General features: G+C 36.0%; 1 protein-coding gene across 5 annotated transcripts in view; it reads left to right on the top strand.

Annotated features, from left to right (window-relative positions):
- The window catches only part of LOC117420647 (lipopolysaccharide-responsive and beige-like anchor protein), a 311185-nt gene that overhangs the window by 209739 nt on the left and 82258 nt on the right, over positions 1–19188 (top strand). The gene's annotated exons all lie outside the window — the stretch shown is intronic.

Genomic DNA, 19188 nt, shown 5'->3' with positions numbered 1-19188 from the left:
CAGTGGTTTCAAAAGCCACTGCTATGCTTCAAAGAGTGTGAGATTTCACTAATTGCTACACTTCCAAAGTATCACTGATAGAATGCTACATTCAAAGGCCAGTGCACACACATTTTGTACGAGTCAGTATGTACTGCTTTTGTCAACAACCTGACACCCTTCTTTAAAATATATGTATATAATTCTTAAGGATAAAAGGCAGAGCTGAGCAGGCTGAACCTTTTCATCTTCTACTTCATGTGTGAAGTATTTTGTTGCATTTGCAGTCTGGGCGCTGACATGCTTTGTTATTGCAGAAATGTAAAATAAGGCTCGGGGAACGCTGCAAATTAAATTTTCATGAAAGAAAAGCTTAATCAGCAGTGACAGTGTGGGGGAAAGATGATTGCCACTTGGTCATTGTGGGAAAGCACTTAGACTTGGTGTCAGTGCTTCTGCTAATGATGACTAATGTCTTCCTCTGAACAAGTGCATGCTCAAACACTCTGCTGCTGCAGCTTGACGAATGAAGAAACAAGATGGTATTCCGGAGAAGGACAACAAAAGTTTGCACACAGTAAAACAAAGAATATTAGGATACTCAATGTATTTTTAGCTGAGTATCGAAACATCTTTTGATGCACTCTCCTTTCCAGAAGGAGTGGATAATAAAATTGACTTTTGACTTGTGCACTCGTTTTTATCATGTTGTTATTTGCCAGGTGTGAACATAACCTTGGCTAAATGCAGTAGCATTGCTAGAATGTTGGGCGTGCAAGATTAATAAATAAATAAATAAATAAACAAACAAGGTTTCTCCGTTTTAGGAGGGAATTCTGTAAATGGAATTTCTTGGTCTAATCTGGTAGATTGCAAAGGTTAAGAATACCAAATTGCAAAACAAAAGGTATATCATATCTCAATGGGAAAACAATATATAAAGTTTTCACAATTTTGTTAATGTGTGTCTGTGTGTGTGTATATGCAAGCAATAAGGCACAACAGGGTGTGTGATATACTCTAATATCAACACGCCCCGGGTGTGTTGCAAGTCACAAAGCAAAGCTCAAACTATTTTTGAGCGAAGAAAAAATAGTTCCATTTAACTTTTTGTTTATTTATTTATTTATTTATTTATAAAACCAAAAATGCATCAATAAAAAAAGATATATATATATATATATTTTTTATAGATGTTGAATTGAACATTGCCGTAAACGTGCAGTTTTTCTTTATTTGATTCGTTATACTTGTAATTCTTGGTTTGTTCATTACATTTTAATGTAAAATATTAATGGCCATTTTCATCATGACACGACACAAACGAGTCTGCCTTTAAATCACACAGAACCTTCCTCACAAGACCTGCAGCAGTATCGGGTGACAGTGCTGTTCTTTAATTTTAAATGTATTTATCATCCTTTGTTATGCCGGGTAAGGAGGTATGGCTACCAGATTTGTGCTACCGCTTTACAGTGGTGAGAAAGACGTTATTTGCATTATAGAATACCCGCACTTATCAAACTGACTGCAGTTTACAGCTGGACAACGTGAACTACTGGGCCCATGTTAAGAAACAATTTAAAACAATGCAGGTCACAGCAGAAGAGATGATACCGTCATACATGGACACATTTTACTGGAGAGAAATGTACGGCAGGAATTGTCAAGATGCATTTATAAATATCTTCTGTATCAGATGCACAGCTGTGCAGGGAGCGGGACCGAAGTGTTGCCAGATTGGGCGGGTTCACACCCAATTGGGCTTGTATTTTTTGTATTGTGTGTGAAAAAATGGGCTGGTACCTAATTTTTGGGCATTTGTGCTGGTATTACATTTGGATATATTTTGAAAAGCAAAATGCTAAGCTATATGATGCACAACCCCTAGTGTTTACATCACTGTTGCTAAACATAACAACAACACGCATCAATATCTGTCATATGACGTACAATTCATTATTACTTTGGGCTACAAACGTAGCACTTTCTAAAAGGCACAGTCTGGTAACAGGCGTTCTTGCAAATGAGAATTTGTACTCGAGGGGTTTACTTGAAGAAAAGTAATGATTGATTGATTCATATATCAGGTGAATGTTTAGTAATTATCACAGATCCTAGTTTTCTGCAATATAAAAAACCGAAATTCTCGGATTAAAAAAAAATAAAAAAAATAATAATAATAATTCTGTGTTATTCCGCAATTTAAAATAAAAGGCTAAAACTGAATTCAAGATAAACTGTTTAAAATACCTATTTTATATATATATATATATATATATATATATATATATATATATATATATATATATATATATATATATATAATGTGTGTGGAGGTGGGGGGTGGGGTACCTCTTATCTTTGTACATCTCTCCCCATAAGGATTTAGTTCCTACTTTTTCTGGGGTGTGGAGCTGCTGTCATGGGAGTACAGGTCAGCCAAACTCCCCTTGCTGAGACCAACAGGAAGACTGGTTGCATAGCTAGCGGAAGTCCTGTCAGTCAGTCAGTCAAGAGTTTGAATGTTTGTTATGTTTTGACAAAGTCTGTAATTCCTTAAATTAAACAAGGCTTCTCAGTAGGTAGTATTAAGTGGTATTATCACAAGTAAGTGTGTGTTTTTTTTTTTTTTTTCTTCTTCTTAAGTAGCTTGTCACAGAGGTGGGGTGTGCCTCATGGCTTACCGTTCACGCCCAGAGGTGCTAGTCTGTTAAAAGGATATTAATGTGTAAAAACGTCAATTTCATGGTGCTGTCAATATTGGCCCCTAGAGAACAGCCAAGTGCATTACAGAATTAACACTTGATAGTGTGCTATATTAAATCATAGACTTTTTTTTTTATGGCTCACATGGTTGCCTTGTGTATCACATATTGAAAATGCTTTGGTGTTCAGGTAGTCTTATTTACCTTTTTAATATAAATGAATTGTAACAGCAATTCTTCACATACCTATTAAATATATATACTATGAAGTGTATCATCAAAATTATAATAATAATAGTAATAGCAATAAGAATAATACAATGTTTATAAACTCAGCTACATTAGTTGTTAGATAAGTAAAGAGGTAAATCCTAACTAACTTAGATGAACATTAAGCAATGTGTGAATAGTCTAAAACCTCTAGATGTGTGGAAGCTGGACATGAAACAGTCGATTCCAGTAGTACGTTCACAGAGAGTGCATTCTCTGCCATGTTCTTATAGTAATTATGACCAATGAACCGTCCAGTCTGGATGAAATGGCACATCCATAAAGACTGTGGCCACTCAGTTGTGACTTTTTTTTATGGTTGACAGGGATTAAAGGGTTTTAGAATCTTTGTTTTTAAGTAAAGTGACATTGTGGTACCAACAAATACCATATTAACATTGGGTAGAAAAGAGTTGCAGTTTGCTGAAATGTTTTGCTGCTATGAAATTTTGCTTAAGAGGGGTGTATACAGTAATCCATCATATCTAACTGCAGTGGGACCAGAGTAAGGGCGGATATGTAAAAAGGCGGATGAATGAATCCTGTTTTTAAATACCATTGTACACAGCTGGAAAAATTACTATATTCGCAGTTATTGTTTTGAGATTCATCTTTTATTAGGGCACTCCACTAAATCCCTTGTTTAGAAAAGATACAGGGTATTAATGCTTGCAACAGAGTAGCCGTCTGCCGTGTGGGTGCATGGATTCGCTGCTGAGTGACAGGCAGGAGACGGAGACAGAGGTTGAAGTTGATACGCCCCGCAGACGAACAGGATTTATTTACATATCAACACACTGGACAGCTCACATGACACTACCAGCAATGGCAGCGCACGGAGTACATACAAAACAGTGTACAAAAACTTTGGTGGGATCTACAATCTCTGAACTGTTCTTCTCTGTTCAATAATAAACTAACATAGCTGAAGAGATTGATCATGGCGGATATATGATGGGCGGATACACAACGGATTACTGTACTTTTTATAATTGAGATTTTTTAATGAAGTGAATGAGAAATTATTTTAAAAAATCTACACAATCAAAAAATGAACATTTGCCCAATTCATCAGTAACAGCTCCTCTTGGAAACCAATTTGTTTGTCCAAGCAACTTGAGATGGAAATGCATCTGATCTGCATCCTATATATATATATATATATATATATATATATATATATATATATATATATATATATATATATTTTTTTTTTTTAATAATCTTAATCTCGGTTTTAATCGCACATTAAATTGTTACAATTACTACATCCATCTAATTTAAATTTGTTTTATTACTGATGCTATTGTTTTTATTATCCTTAACTGTAAATAAAATTGTTTAAAATGTATGGATTTATTTATGTATTTATTTAGCCAGGAAATTTACCCATTGAGACCACCACCAAAATTTACTAGAGGCAATAATTTAGAAATTACAAATACAACCACCACAATAAAATGTGCGGTTCAAGCTTGATCAGCAGCATACAGAGATCAGAAAACATAATACATAGGATATCTATTTTTAAATGTGATTGTGAACAAAAATATATATATATATATATTAAATAAAATTATAAATATGCAGCTATAGTAAGCACTTAACAGGAAATTAACTGTTAATTCTGAAGAGAACATAAAAAAAAACCTGTCATCATATCCAAAAACTGCAAACTAACAATTGTTAGGCTTTACATACTACACGCAAAAAAAAAAAAAAATAGAGCAGCGCAGCCTAACTCATTTAATATATATATATAGATATAGATATAGATAGATAGATATAGATAGATATATATAGATATAGATATATTATCATACTTCTCTTGATATGGGCTTGCAGCGATCCTGCATTTCTGTCAAAACTGGTGGGTTTAATTTGTTGTTATTGTCTGTAGCAGAAGAGCTGCTAGTGTATTTTGAGACAGGAAGGTGTGTTCAGCATGCAGCAGACTAGATGTACTCATGTGTGACACTGGAACTCACTTTGACAGTATCAGAGTAAGCGTCTTTCTGTCAAGTGAGCCGTCAAAAAAAAAAAAAAAATCCCATTCATTTTTAGTGCTTTGCTCCATAAAGCTGTTCAGTGACTAACTTTCTATTTAAACAATAACTGCACTCAGACACTCAATACAATGTTGGCGCGGCCGGGATTGAAGTATGGTGTGCCGAAAGGCTCAAGACACAGCAATGCGATTAACGTGCGTTAAAATAATTCATCTCTAAAAATATTTACGTGTTAATCGCAGAACTTAACTGCGATTAATTGACAGCCCTAATATATATATATATATATATATATATATATATATATATATATATATATATATATATATATATATATATATATATATATATATAATTAGTGCTAGGACTAACACAGGATTTTCATGTTCGGATATTCGCTCATAGTTTAAATATTCAGTATTACCACCTCCATGCTTGACAGTAGGTATGGTGTTCTTTTCTTTGTATGCCTCACCAGACTTTCTCCAAATGTAACGACTATCAGCGTGACCAAATAGCTTGATTTGTTGTTTCATCACTCCACAAAACCTTTGACCTGTTTTGCAAACTTTAAGCGATTGTCCTTGTGACGTTTTCCTAAGAGTGGCTTTTTCCTTGGCCTGTGTCCATTGAGACCTTCACCATGCAATACTCGACCTATGGTTGAAATGGAAACCCCAGTCCCACTTGCAGCCAATTCACTCTGAATATCTTTGGCAGTCAATCTCAGATTGTTATTAACTTTCCTCACAATTCTTCTTCTTCTTGTTCTTGGTGAAAGAACCTTCTTTCTTCCAGACAGAGGGAGCGTTGTGACAGTACCATGAGTCGTGTACTTCTTGATAATAGAAGCAATAGTTGCAATTGGGATACTCAAATGCTTGGAAATCTTACTGTATCCTTCTCCAGTTTTATGACAATAAATAATTTTCTGCCTAAGGTCTTCAGATAGCTCTTTACTTGTTCCCATATTGACTTATTGGTTATGACAACAATCATCCTATGCCCAACTCTTTTATGCTTTTAAGAATGTTCACCTACAATCCATCATTTCCTAGACTTTTCTAGAATTAGGTTCTGCATTATCATATTGAAATTTCTATGACCTTGTAGACAGTACATCAAAGGGTATGAATAATTTTGAATGAGCATTTTGGGAGTTTTGCAAAAAAAAAAAAAAAAAAAAGCTTCAATAAGTAATTGTAGACATCTGTTTCTTATAACTTTTTTCCCCTCATCCGTAAAAGCAAAACTCTAGCTATAAAAGATTTTTCCTATAATTTTGTTTTTGTAAAATTTTGAGAAATTATACATTTCCATTGATGTATCTAAACTGTTGTTGTGTGTCATATATATATATATATATATATATATATATATATATATATATATATATATATATATATATCATAATATAATAACATATATAATGTTTGTTTTTTTTTCATCAACACTTTCCTGTATTGCAGGCAGCAGGAATTTGTTTGTGCTTTCTTTTCATCGGTTAATTAATTATTGCTTCTCAAATACCAACCAGTCTTGTTTCTTATCTCTTACACCCTGTGCACACTACCCAATCATCATGTTTTGAGAATGGTAATCAAGTGCATAACTTGGATAGTGTAAATGTATAACTAGGTTACAATAATCACTAAATCTGAATTGGAGGTTAAGTGGACATTCAAGGAGTGTGATAAAGAGTATTACCTACTACTTGGAATGCATATTTCTGATGAAAGGGATACAGTGGAGACACGCTATATATACATGTATCTAGAGAAACGCTTATTAATTTATGAATCTCTTGAACCTTGAATCTGGAGTATAAGGAGTAAGTCTTGTCAGCCTATCCATATGTTGCACTTATTTTTTTCATGCACATATGATATTGATAGCTCTAATTTTGTGTTTATAGCCATGAAGTGGGTGTATATTACTAGCATACTAACATTTAACATTGTAATACCATGGGTATTCAAAGCCTGGCCTGGTAATCATTACAAATTGAAATGCTACAAAATGGCTGTCAGGCTTATGAAATATGAAATTTGTTTGGTTAAATGTGCTACTTGTTTTCCTTGCCTGTGCTCAGATTTAATTGTGCTAATGACAAAATGTAAACAGCATGTTTGAAAGTCGACTTGGTTAAAAATTGTAATATAGACATGCACTTGAAAAAACCTAAAATTAACTAGAGTGAAAAAATGTATTAAATTAAATCACTATGCATTATTATTTAATTCTGTCTTTAATATATATATATATATATATATATATATATATATATATATATATATGATTTTGTAATTGAAGCAGCCGGTATCTGTGAAATGTATTCTTAAATATATCCTGTCATTCTTTAAATATATACAAACGCAAACATTCACAAGAACCATTTACAAGTATAACCATATCATCCCTTGTCTTCAAACTGTTTCATCTGTTTTCTAATTGAAATTTGAATGACCTGCTATATCTAATAGTAGTTTATCTGAGTTTAATTAACATTATTGAGTAACTTCTCTTATTACACAGGGCAATGACAGTAAAAAAAAAAAAGTTAGAAGAGTTGTTGTTAATTTAAAACAGTCCATTGGCTTTTTAATAGAAGTACGGAGTCTGGAGAATTGGTTAGGCAGCACATTTGTTGATAAGGGAAAAAAAAACATTTAGGACGTTTTTAAGGTTTTACAGCTGATAGATTCAGCCTGTGTCTTGTGATTTTACTACCAAGTCTGATGCTCAAGCTTATCTCTTTCACTTCTATCACAGATTAGTGCATTCTTAGTAAAAATGCTAATAAGCAAGCGATCCATCTGAAAAAAAAAAAGACTGCCTTAATCCCAATATGTTTTCACAAATATTTGGCATCTCCTAGTGAATAGTGTGAAAAAATAGAAATTTAGTTACTCATGTGATATATTTTTATTCAAATGACTCTGTATTTTACTGCTAATGTTGAAGCCGATCTGCAGAGTATATTTAAGAAAGTTTCCTGTTTTAAGGAAACAATTCATTACATGTTTGGGATCTGATGGGTTCAGTTATGTCACCTTTCAATCCCAGAATCCCTGTGGATTTTCTTTCAGGAACACCTTTCTGCTCTTAGTCTTCAAGACTGCAGTCATACTGAGTGAATGGGGTCTATTTTATATATATTTTTTTTTTAACCCCACCCCGCTTCCAATCCAATTAAGGCTGTAATAATAGGCGGATTAGGGAAAGTTTACTTCTTGGCACTCCTACAACTCCCCCAAAATTGTATTTTGATGGCAAAGGGGAATGAGGGAAAGCTGAGAAAATGAAGGAGATAATGGTCAGTAATCTTAACACGTCTGATGTTTGCGATGCTTACAATGCAGCGGAGGTTAACAAAAAAGGGGGAACAATACTTCAGAGTCTTTAACCACTTTGCAGCAAAACTTCAGCTGTCTCTTCAATTTTCTCTGTGCTCCTCATTGTTTGTGTTTTACATAAATGTAACTCAGTCTTTCACTTCAAGTCTTTGCTTTCAGTTGACTAAGTTGTGTACTGATGTAACCTGTGTACAAAAAAAGTACTAAAACAGTTCCCTTTTTTTCTCTGTCAATTTCTCTATTTTAAATTGTGCTGTAATGATTTATTTATTTAACGCTAAACTCTGCCTCCAGTAATCATTCCTAAGATTTAACAATTTAACTGTACCGTTTCACATGTACACAAGTTCCCACTTTAGTTTAATAATCTGTGTTCCTCTGTATTACTAAATTGCCAGAGTTTTACTGTTCAGATCACAAGTTTAAGGGCAGATTGAGTCCACCCAATTTGCGTATGTCTGACAAATTTCACGGTCTTCTCCTCACTTATGTCGCCGTTATCCTGCTTTTATTCTGATTTATCCAAAAGTAGCTAGCATTGCCCTTTATAGACTCAAAGGTTAAAACTCCTTGAGTCTTTTAGGGAAAAAGAAATGCTTGCATCCAGTTTTTTGGGGGAGGGAGCCGGTGGCTGCTGTGATCCCTATATGTGGGTAATAAGTTAAAATCCAATTTCATCCTGTTCAGGAGCTCTTTCTAACAACTTTGTGGCTCACTTGAGGCCTTGCATTGTATTTAACCTTTTTTTATTTATTGCGCAAAACAAATAAAAGGAGCCCTGCGCAGTTTGTGAAACAATCGGCAACCGTTATTTTTCAGCTAGTTTGTTACTGTATTATTAGTGAGGGGTCTCCAGAGCCTTTTCTTCTTTCCCTAACACAATGGGTTCTGGTGGGCTAAATGTTTAATGAGTCAATGCATTAAATGCTTCACTTCTCTTCCAATTAACCCCAAGACCACTCTAGCATTTTTGTAAATCCGCAAAAGACTTTTGTTAGGACTTTAAAGGCTAAGCTGCAAGCAAGCTGCAGGGGAACAAAACAAAAAAGGATTTAATCCTTATTAGGGTAAATTCAGACTAAATGTCCCAAAAGTTAGTTTTTGAACAGAACATCTGCGAATGAAAGATTTTCCTCTTTTAACACCCTGTTTTAGTTAAACTTTCATTTACATCTTTTTTTAATGAATGAAAAAAAGCATTTTAAACTTTATGCATAAGTTATGATTAACCTTTCATTTTATGAGAAACATTGTATAGATATACATTTTTTTCTATAATGTCAAAACTTTATTTCACATCTTTTGATTTAGTGCCAGTTGATGTAGGCAACTGCCATAATGTTTTGTAACAGTAGTTGTCAAGATTCCTTTATTGAATCTGAGAAGTCTTAAAATAGAAGTCTTAAAAGAGAAGTCTTAAAATATTTAATTACAATGATATATGTTGAGATTTAGTATTTTGAATACAAGTGACATTCTTTGTATCTTGGAAAACACAACCTATTTTTTTTTCCATACGTTTGTTGTTCACAAATCTTCGTGGAGGGGGAAACAGTGCTGTTCTCATGTATCATTTAAACCAGTGGTACTCAACTCTGGCCCTCGAGATCGAATCCAGTCCAGGTTTTTTACTCCAAGCAGGTTCTAACGTAGTTCATTGAAGCGGCTAAGAGACAATTAACTAATTTAGGACCTGGTTTGCTATAAAGACCAGGACTGGAATTGATTTTGAGGGCCAGAGTTGAGTACCACTGATTTTAACCAACAACAAATCCATGTTAATTGGATACAGAATTTGCACAAGAGGAGCTCTGCTCTGGTGCTTGTGTTTCTTCAAGCTGATTTTGGCAGCACTGGAGCAGAACCTAGGCCACATTGGTACTAGTGCTCATTAGGCAGCAGATTTATCTGAATCCTCATTAATTTGATGAACTCATTTACTGATGGGGGTTGACCTCTGAGTGCAAGAGCAGAAAAGGGATGCAAAGCTACGCATAGTTTTAAAGAGCATCCACAAAGGAAAAAGCTGTATGTGGCACAGCCTTCGCTTTTATTAGCATTTTGTGAATCCAAGATCCTGTGGTGTTCTGCTGCCTTTTTTTTTTTTACTTTACTTACTACAGCACAAACACGAGGCACTAAACCAATAAGTCTTGGATACACATTGGTGTACCGTTGAGCTTGTTTTTTGGTGTGTCTTTTTTGGGGGTTAGCTTTTTGAAGGTGTAGGGGCTTTTAAAGCAGATGAAATTGCTGGCCAGGGCTGCACATTTGATAGTGCCACAGCTGTATAACATCCTGTGTTTGGCATGCAGTGAGTGTACAGGGCATTGCAGTATAACAATATGGTGCACAGTCACAGTATGGGTACTTGGATGTATAACCTCGCTGTAGGGGATCCACAAATTACCTGCAAGATTGTGAGGTGGTGGTAGCTTATCCCTTTCTATAACATTAAAGTTTACCCAGATTTTTGTGATCAAAATATTAAATTAAAATGATTTTACTCGCTTTAAAATAATTTCTACTTCTACGACAATGCCAATATATTCAGTTAAGCTACTGGTGTAGCTCATCTCTGCAAGCTTCCCAAATTCAGTGCTTTATAAAATCTATTGATGCACTGCCAGTATATCGCATACATTGCTCTTCATCCCTACTGAAAATTAGATAAAAAAAAAAAAAACTAGCAGCAGTGTGGAGAAGTGGTTAGGGCTCTGGACTCTTGACCGGAGGGTCATGGGTTCAATCCCAGGTGGGGGACACTGCTGCTGTACCCTTGAGCAAGGTGCTTTACCTAGATTGCTCCAGTAAAAACCCAATGGTATAAATGGGTAATTGTATGTAAAAATAATGTGATATATTGTAACAATTGTAAGTTGCCCTGGATAAGGGCGTCTGCTAAGAAATAAATAATAATAATAATAATAATAATAATCATCATCACCCAAAAATAATTTCCATTGAGATTAAAGAATCAGTGTTTTTTGGATATAGAAGGGCAAAGTCTCATGTTAAGTACTTTTTTTTTAAATCAAATTTCTTTTTTTAAATTTTAAATCAAATTTCTTTATTTAAATTTTAAATCAATAAATAAACTGATGAAGGCATTGTAAAATGTAATTGAAGAATGCCCAACTTACTAAAGCAAGCTAGTCGGTGCCATAAATGTAAAAAGATAAATGCCCTATTGTACAGGATTTACTGTTGGGCTGACGAGCTGTCTGTGGGTTTAGGATGATAAGACTCCTGGGTTATTGCTCTCTAATAAAAACAAACCAGTGTTTTAGCTTAATAGATTGAACAGCTCTTACATAAATGTACCTAATAAGCAAACATTAAATTGCTTAATTTTAAATGTCACCATTTACACCGCCTGCATTTTGCCCCATAAAGATGCTCATTCTGAGTTTGGTTTTAATATGCTTTTGCCTTTGGAGGAAAATTAGGTGATTTGAAGTTCAATTTGTATCCTGTTATTTACCATTTCCGCATGACTAGATGAGTAAAAGGATAATGGATGAGGGTTTTATTATTACCTTTCTGCTGAAATGAAGTGTTATAAAAGATAAGGTGAGTAGATTAATGAGCATAAGGAAAAGGGGTAATCAATCAAACAGGAGAAGGAGATGACAATACTCTAAACTTAATAGATTTCAAAAACCTATAGACTTATCAGTGCAGACATTCTGCTCTGGTGAAGGGCCAGAGACAACACAATCCCTCTCCCTCCCCCCTTAATGTTTCTCTGTCTGTATGCATATACAGTACAGTATCTGTGCCTATGTGTAAGTGTTGACGTATGGCTAGGTTACACACATATTGCTGCTGGTTATCTATAGCATGATTGAATTAAAAAATATTTTTTAAAAGAAAGTGTGTTATTCACTATTACAATGAGTGATAATGGAAGCCAGTGTTTCTATAGTGTAACATGCCCTGCACTGTTTTATTCCTAAAAAAAAATGTGGTGCTGATTTTTATTACTATTTAGGGGTTATTTTAAAAACATTACTTTAGTATAGATTTGCCTATGAATAACTAAGAACACCCTACATAAAGGTTGATATTCTGCATCAAGCAGTGCCTGCATGGCAGCTTAGCGTCTGCATGCATTCTGCCTTGTTCCACTTTCTGCAAATCTGGTGCATTCATTCATTAACCCGCTATCATCCAAGGCCCATGAGTTCAAAACCCAGTACAATCGAAGGTGGCAGCAGTTTACCAAGTATCTGGTCTCGATCTGAAAAGCAAAAGTGTTGATCACCTTGGAGCCAGGGAAGTGAAGTAAGATGCTTGTGTCTGATGCTGGTCTTAAGGTTGGGGATTGATTAAAACATACTCCTTGTACCATTGGGGTCCACTTGCATCGGTAACAGCATGTATTTAATTTCACACGCTAAGCATTCTGTGTCTGGACTTCTGAAAGGACCAAATGAAAAAAAAAATACACACACATACATACATACATACATACATACATACATACATACATACATACATACAGGAGTCCGAGGCGTATCTGACTGCGGTGGGACCAGAGTAAGGGCGGATAAATTAATCTGGTTTTAAATACCATTATACACAGCTGTAACACTTACTATATTCACACAATTATTGTTTTGAGATTCAGCTTTTATTAGGAAGATCCCCTAAATCCCTTGTTTAGAAAGATACAGGGTATTAATGCTTGTGACAGGGTAGCCATCTGCCGTGTGGGTACGTGCATTCGCTGCTGAATTATAGGCAGGAGATTGAGACAGAGGTTCAACTTGATACGCCCCGCAGGCGAACAGATTTTATTTACATATCAACACACTGGACAGCTCACGTGACACTACCAGCAATGGCAGCGCACGGAGTACATACAACACAGTGTACGAAAACTTTGGTGGGATCTACAATCTCTGAAATAATCTTCTCTGTTCAATAATAAACTAACATAGCTGAAGAGATTGATCATGGCGGATATGTGATGAGCTGATACACGATGGATTACTGTACTTTTTATAAGTCTCTCTCTCTCTCTTTCTCACACACACACACACACGTCAGCGAATTTCAGCTTCTTTAGCCAGTTGGCTTTGGTTTTGCAGCAGCCCTAAGGAGAATAAATTTAACCTTTTTATTATTATTATTATTTATTTCTTAGCAGACGCCCTTATCCAGGGCGACTTACAATTGTTACAAGATATCACATTATACATTATTTCACATTATACAGATATCGCATTATTTTACATACAATTACCCATTTATACAGTTGGGTTTTTACTGGAGCAATCTAGGTAAAGTACCTTGCTCAAGGGTACAACAGCAGTGTCCCCCACTGGGGATTGAACCCACAACCCTCCGGTCAAGAGTCCAGAGCCCTAACCACTACTCCACACTGCTACCACTTTTTATACCTGACACCCCTGCTGGTTTAGATTCCACACCTGGTAATCACACACAACAGGCAGGCTCTCCCAGGAGCATCAGGTACTTCATTCATTAATTAATTACAATAAATACACACTATTTACAATATACATTTACACAAAAACCTCTCCATGTGCACAGCTCCTGCCCTACCACAGTGCTGTATACACTTACATTAGTGTCAGATAATTTATACAGTAGCAAAATGCATAGTTTTATGAAAAAAAAACACTGGGGTGACGTTGCTGAAGAGCTTGATCATGGCGGATAAACGGTTAGGGTGGTTATGTGTCGGATGGACACACTGGTGCTGATAAAGTGTTGGATTGTTGTTACTGGGGTCTGAAGTAATTTCTGTTCATGCACAGAGCTGGGGTAAGCTGTGACTTTTTTTTTTTTTCTTGTATTGCCCAGCAAGCATGACTCAATCCTGCCTTGGAGGTACTTTGCTCTTTGGGCGAGCAGTTCAGTCTCTATGCCCACCCAATCTTCAGCCTTCAATTGGGTACTTTGTGGTGTGGTGTGGTTAGTGATGTGGACTACTGCCCACACAGACCACCAAACTCATTCATTTGTGACCCTTGAGCCAGGTTCAAATCCAGTTAAAGCATTGATCCACTGTTCTGTGTAGTACCAAATCCTAAAAAAGTAGACATTTGCATTTGTTTCACTCATAGCCCTGTGACCGCACCTCAATCTTGACCTGAACACCAGCTACCGGTTAGCTGTTAGTCCTGGGATTGACAATTGTGCCAAATAGTTTTGTGTCTTTGTGATGTAGTCAAATGTACAATGGCCATATAATACAGTAAAACAAAACAAACACAAAAAGGATATCAACCATAATGATTTTTTTACATTTCTAACCCAATAAATATAACTATGGGGCTACTAAATATTGCTTAAGTGTCAAACACTAGTATAGGTTTTTCCCTACTGTGAATTCTTTACACTTCAGGATCGCTGAGGTGCATCAGTCCAGTACAAATATTATATACAAAATAAGAATTTCAGACTGTCATAAATCTGTCTGCGCTGAGCAGCGGCGAATAAAATAGATCTACCTGTCAAGAGTGACATCAATTTGCCAGTCGGTGCTTCATGTATCAAAGAGTGTTCTTGTGGGAGCCTCTGAAAATATCAATATCGTTGGTTAATATAAATTAAATTAATTTTTAAAGCTGGGCTAAAGGTTGACACCTGCAAAATTGCATTACTTTGCAGAAAAGAAATCTCTGTCTTCTAGTGAAATTTCAAGTCAAGAGGCCAAGTCATTTTCACAATCTTCAATGGAACCAGTGAAATATGAACTTCATTGTCAGCCAGGCTTAAAGCGATAAGATAAAATGAGTTGATATATCATTTGCTTGGAGTTTATTATCCCCATCAGTGATTGGAAGGGAAAACAGAAGAGTTTTTTTTTCTTTTTCTTTTTTCATGCCATTAATGCACAGTGGCTTGACAAATGTTGAAGGGGTTAATACTTATGGCTTTTATGTTAATTACTGCATTCATATCTAAGAAAATTGGCAGCTGCGGTTAGCAAATACATTACGTATTTAAAATACTTTAATTTTATATTCTGTGTAGTTTATTATTGTTAAGTATCCCTGTGAGGGGAGCTTATTTACTTGTCTATCCATTGCCATCACAGCTATTTCAACTGTTAGAATCTCCTAAACCATTTGAAATACCAACCTCATATGTTCAGTCTTTTGAAAACATCTTGGGCAAAATTTAACAGTACACTTTACTTTGATTTGTAACATAAGATGATTGCCATATTGAGGTATTTTTGGTTTCTGTATGATAAATAGCTACACTTGCAGATACTGTATTAGCCTAACTTAAGTATATTCTATGATTCTAGGCCAAGTTTGATAGCGTGAAAAAATGAACTATTTTATGGCATTGGATTTTACAAAGCTTCCTCTTCCCACTGCCAAAGCCTCATACTTCAGAGTCCATATGAAGTTAGGGTTAAGGTAACCTTAACGTTAATCTTAATTATCTTAATATTTGGTACACAGCTGAATTCTACAGGGTTAGAAACAAACAGTATTGTGGTGCTAGTCCTGATGTGAAGTTCCTAAGTTGGAATCAACAACAACAGTTGGGGTCCCTAGAAATAGGCTTATAAATGTAGCTTTTTTTTTTTTAAATGAACAAAGGCACCTTAGTGCAGATCGACCAATCACCTGTTTGCAACTTGTTACTGAAGCATTAAGGTATGACGGGGTGGGTTAACATGAGATAACCGCACACTTAGGGCGTTAATAGTAGGGCCCTGTAAAAATCGCGATTTCATGGGCTGCGCGGAAATCGTGAAATTAGCCCAATACTGCGATTTTTACAATATTCTTAACAGTAGCACCGCCATAGCTGCATTTTGAATGGCTTTTGCCATTCAAATTTAAATATCTCCGCATATGTGAATATCTCATGCATGTCTGTTCTTAAGTGTTACTGAATATTTGAATTAAATACCCATACGGTGTTTCAGCTGCAGAATCGTAAAAATGAGTAAGTTATAAGCACTTGCTTCTTCAACCGCCAGACCCGCAGTTTATGCGGCATATTGAAATCAATACAATATAGCCGACAATTTAGTCTGGGCTTTGTAATAAAATCAACGTTGTTGTGAAATAACATATTATAATCTTGTTGAGTGCTTGAAACACTGATGAAAGTCATTCTACACATCATATATTATTATTATTTACACTACATTTCTCAGGCAGAACGACTGTGCCACCCTGAGTGTGACGGTGCAAAAAAATAAAAAAAATGTGCGTATTCTAAGCTCTGCACAGAGCAGTGATCATCGGGACTGATGCTAAACGAAAGCCAGAGAAAGGCGAAAATCCAGAGCAGTACTGCGACTGCTTTACTTGCAAAGAAACAAAAAACAGTGACTTAGATATTCCAAAAGTCCACTTATTAAATTTTGACCTGACAGAGGCATTTGTTTGTGCAAATATCCCTTTTGAAAAATTGCACAACCAAAAGTTACGGAAATTCTTCAGGCAGAGTGTAGCAAATGGTGGAGCGATTTCTTCATCAGCCTAGCTGAGACGTGAATACTTACCTAAAGTTGCCGAGTATCACAAGCAGGAGATTATGGAGTTGGTAAAACAGTCTGGTTGCTTGTCAGTGGTCACTGACGAGTCGACTGATGTCCAAGGTCAGTATGGGTTACACATTGTATTTGTTTTGCAAGACCTAAATGGTGAACATGCACCTGATGTACTAGAACTGAAAGCTGTCCTTGCAGATACACTTTACCTACAGGCTGTTAATTACAACACCATTTCACAAGCTATTGTAAAGTGCATTTCTGTATATCAATTACATTAACATATTATACTAATTCATTAATGACCATACCCCAATGATGGCAAATGTTGTACAACAGCTTATTTTCCCACCTGAGATTGTCACCACTCACCTTCGACCTGATATTGTCTTGTGGTCTGGATCAGCACGCCTTGTTCACCTGGTAGAGTTAACAGTGCCTTGGGATGATGCTGTGGTGTATGAAAGGAAGAAACTTCGGTTCACTCAACTAGCTGCTGAAGCGAAACAGCGAGGATGGAGAGTCCAGGTTTACCCAGTGGAGGTGGGTTGTCAAGGATTTGTGGCACACTCCACAACCCGGTTTCTCAGAGACATCAGATTCAGTGGTCAAAAGTTGCGACGCATAGTGAAGAACTTATCTGAAGCGGCAGAGGAGCAGCAACTGGCTCTGGTTGAGACGAAAAGATTCTGGTTGGGGACCTCAAGCACAGTTGAAATAAAAAAAACATTGATGTAAAGGAAGGTAAGTAAGCTGGCCTTAGCTGAGTGGGGGGCGGAGGGGGGGTGATGCTGGGAGGCCAAAATCACTGTCAAACCCTCTTAAGGTGTCGTGGGCTAGTCGACGAAACGCCAAGGATGAAAAGTGCCCTCTTGAAGACCCCAGAGAATTGCTGATGCGCTAGGGAGGCCGCACTGTGGTTGATCATGGAGCCAGCATTGCAGCCATTGCGGCTGCTGATGCGCCAAGGAGGCAAAAATAGGTTGATCCCTGGAGCCAACGTTACACTTCAGCCATCAACACCAGGCAGAAGGATATCTACATCATCAGATGGAAGGAAATGCAGATGGATCACATTAGTTTACAGTAAAATAAGCTATGTCTTAGCTGGTGCTTATCTTGCCGAGAGCTGAGTCTAATATCAGCATGAAATTTTAACACCTGCTCTCATGTAATGGAAATCATATAGAGAGCTAGATAATTTAATTATTTTCTTATTTCAAATTTGCTCTGCAATAAAAGCATTCCAAGCTGTATTCTTATTCTCCTGTTTTCACAATCTATCTCATATCTCTTCCTGCTCTGTATTTGATGTCCTGATATTTCATAGTTACAGCAGCGACAAAGAAAGATGCAGCCATTGCCTTTCGGAGCGTTTAAGCCATTGTTTGTTGTTTTTGCCATGGTATAGGATTTGTGTGTTTTAATTCCCGAATAAGTGAGTTGTGGTTCTTAAGTGTTGCTTTACTATAACAATGAATGTATACGTTTTTAAATCAACCCACATACATACCATTGGAGATTTAAAACGAATAAAATAAAAATGTTGAACAATGGTACTTTAACAGTTCCCAGCGATGGGAGAAAGTAAATTACCAGAACTTACACATACAATGCAGAGGATTGTCTCTATCCATTGCTATTATAAGAAGAAAAAAAATCTAACGCAATGTAAACAAACTACAGTCTAAATTTTATAAATTAGGAAATCACATGGTTTCGCTTCACACAGGAATTCTAACCTTATGACTAATCCAGTGCTGGGTTCTAACATACATAGTATTGTAGTTCTGAAAAACAAATACAGGGAATAAAAAAATCTGTTTAATAACGAAACCTAAATACATCTATTTGCTTTTTTCCTTATTCTACTTATTTTAACAGCAAGTTTTTTATAAATATATATATATATATATATATATATATATATATATATATATATATATATATATATAAATATATATATATATATATATGTGTAGACAAGACAGTGCTTGTGATGTGGTTTCCATGGCAACTTCCTCTTAGGAGGCCCATACCTCTGCCTTGGGTACTGTCAGTGAGTATAGTGCCAGAGACCTGCAAAGTTCCATAGATGGGCAGCTTCCACCTAATCCAGTTTTAATTGAACTCCAGAGACTTTGAAGTGAAGCTGCCAAGCAGGCAGATACTATTCCAGGGAGAAATGAGGGTCTATGCTCAGCTAGGCCACAGCTGCTTCCCCACTACTGTCACCTTCTTTTAATGAGTACTTTAAGGAACTGTTATGAACCCTTGTGGCATACTTTCCTTATTTGAATATTTTTGATTAATGCCGTCTTCGGCACGATGGCAGAGCAAGTGGCCCTTTCTGGTTGTCCCTGAACACC

The sequence above is a fragment of the Acipenser ruthenus genome, chromosome 1, assembly GCF_902713425.1.
Source record: "Acipenser ruthenus chromosome 1, fAciRut3.2 maternal haplotype, whole genome shotgun sequence".
In the NCBI taxonomy this organism is placed as follows: Eukaryota; Metazoa; Chordata; class Actinopteri; order Acipenseriformes; family Acipenseridae; genus Acipenser; species Acipenser ruthenus.
This window is presented reverse-complemented; position numbering and strand designations above follow the sequence as displayed.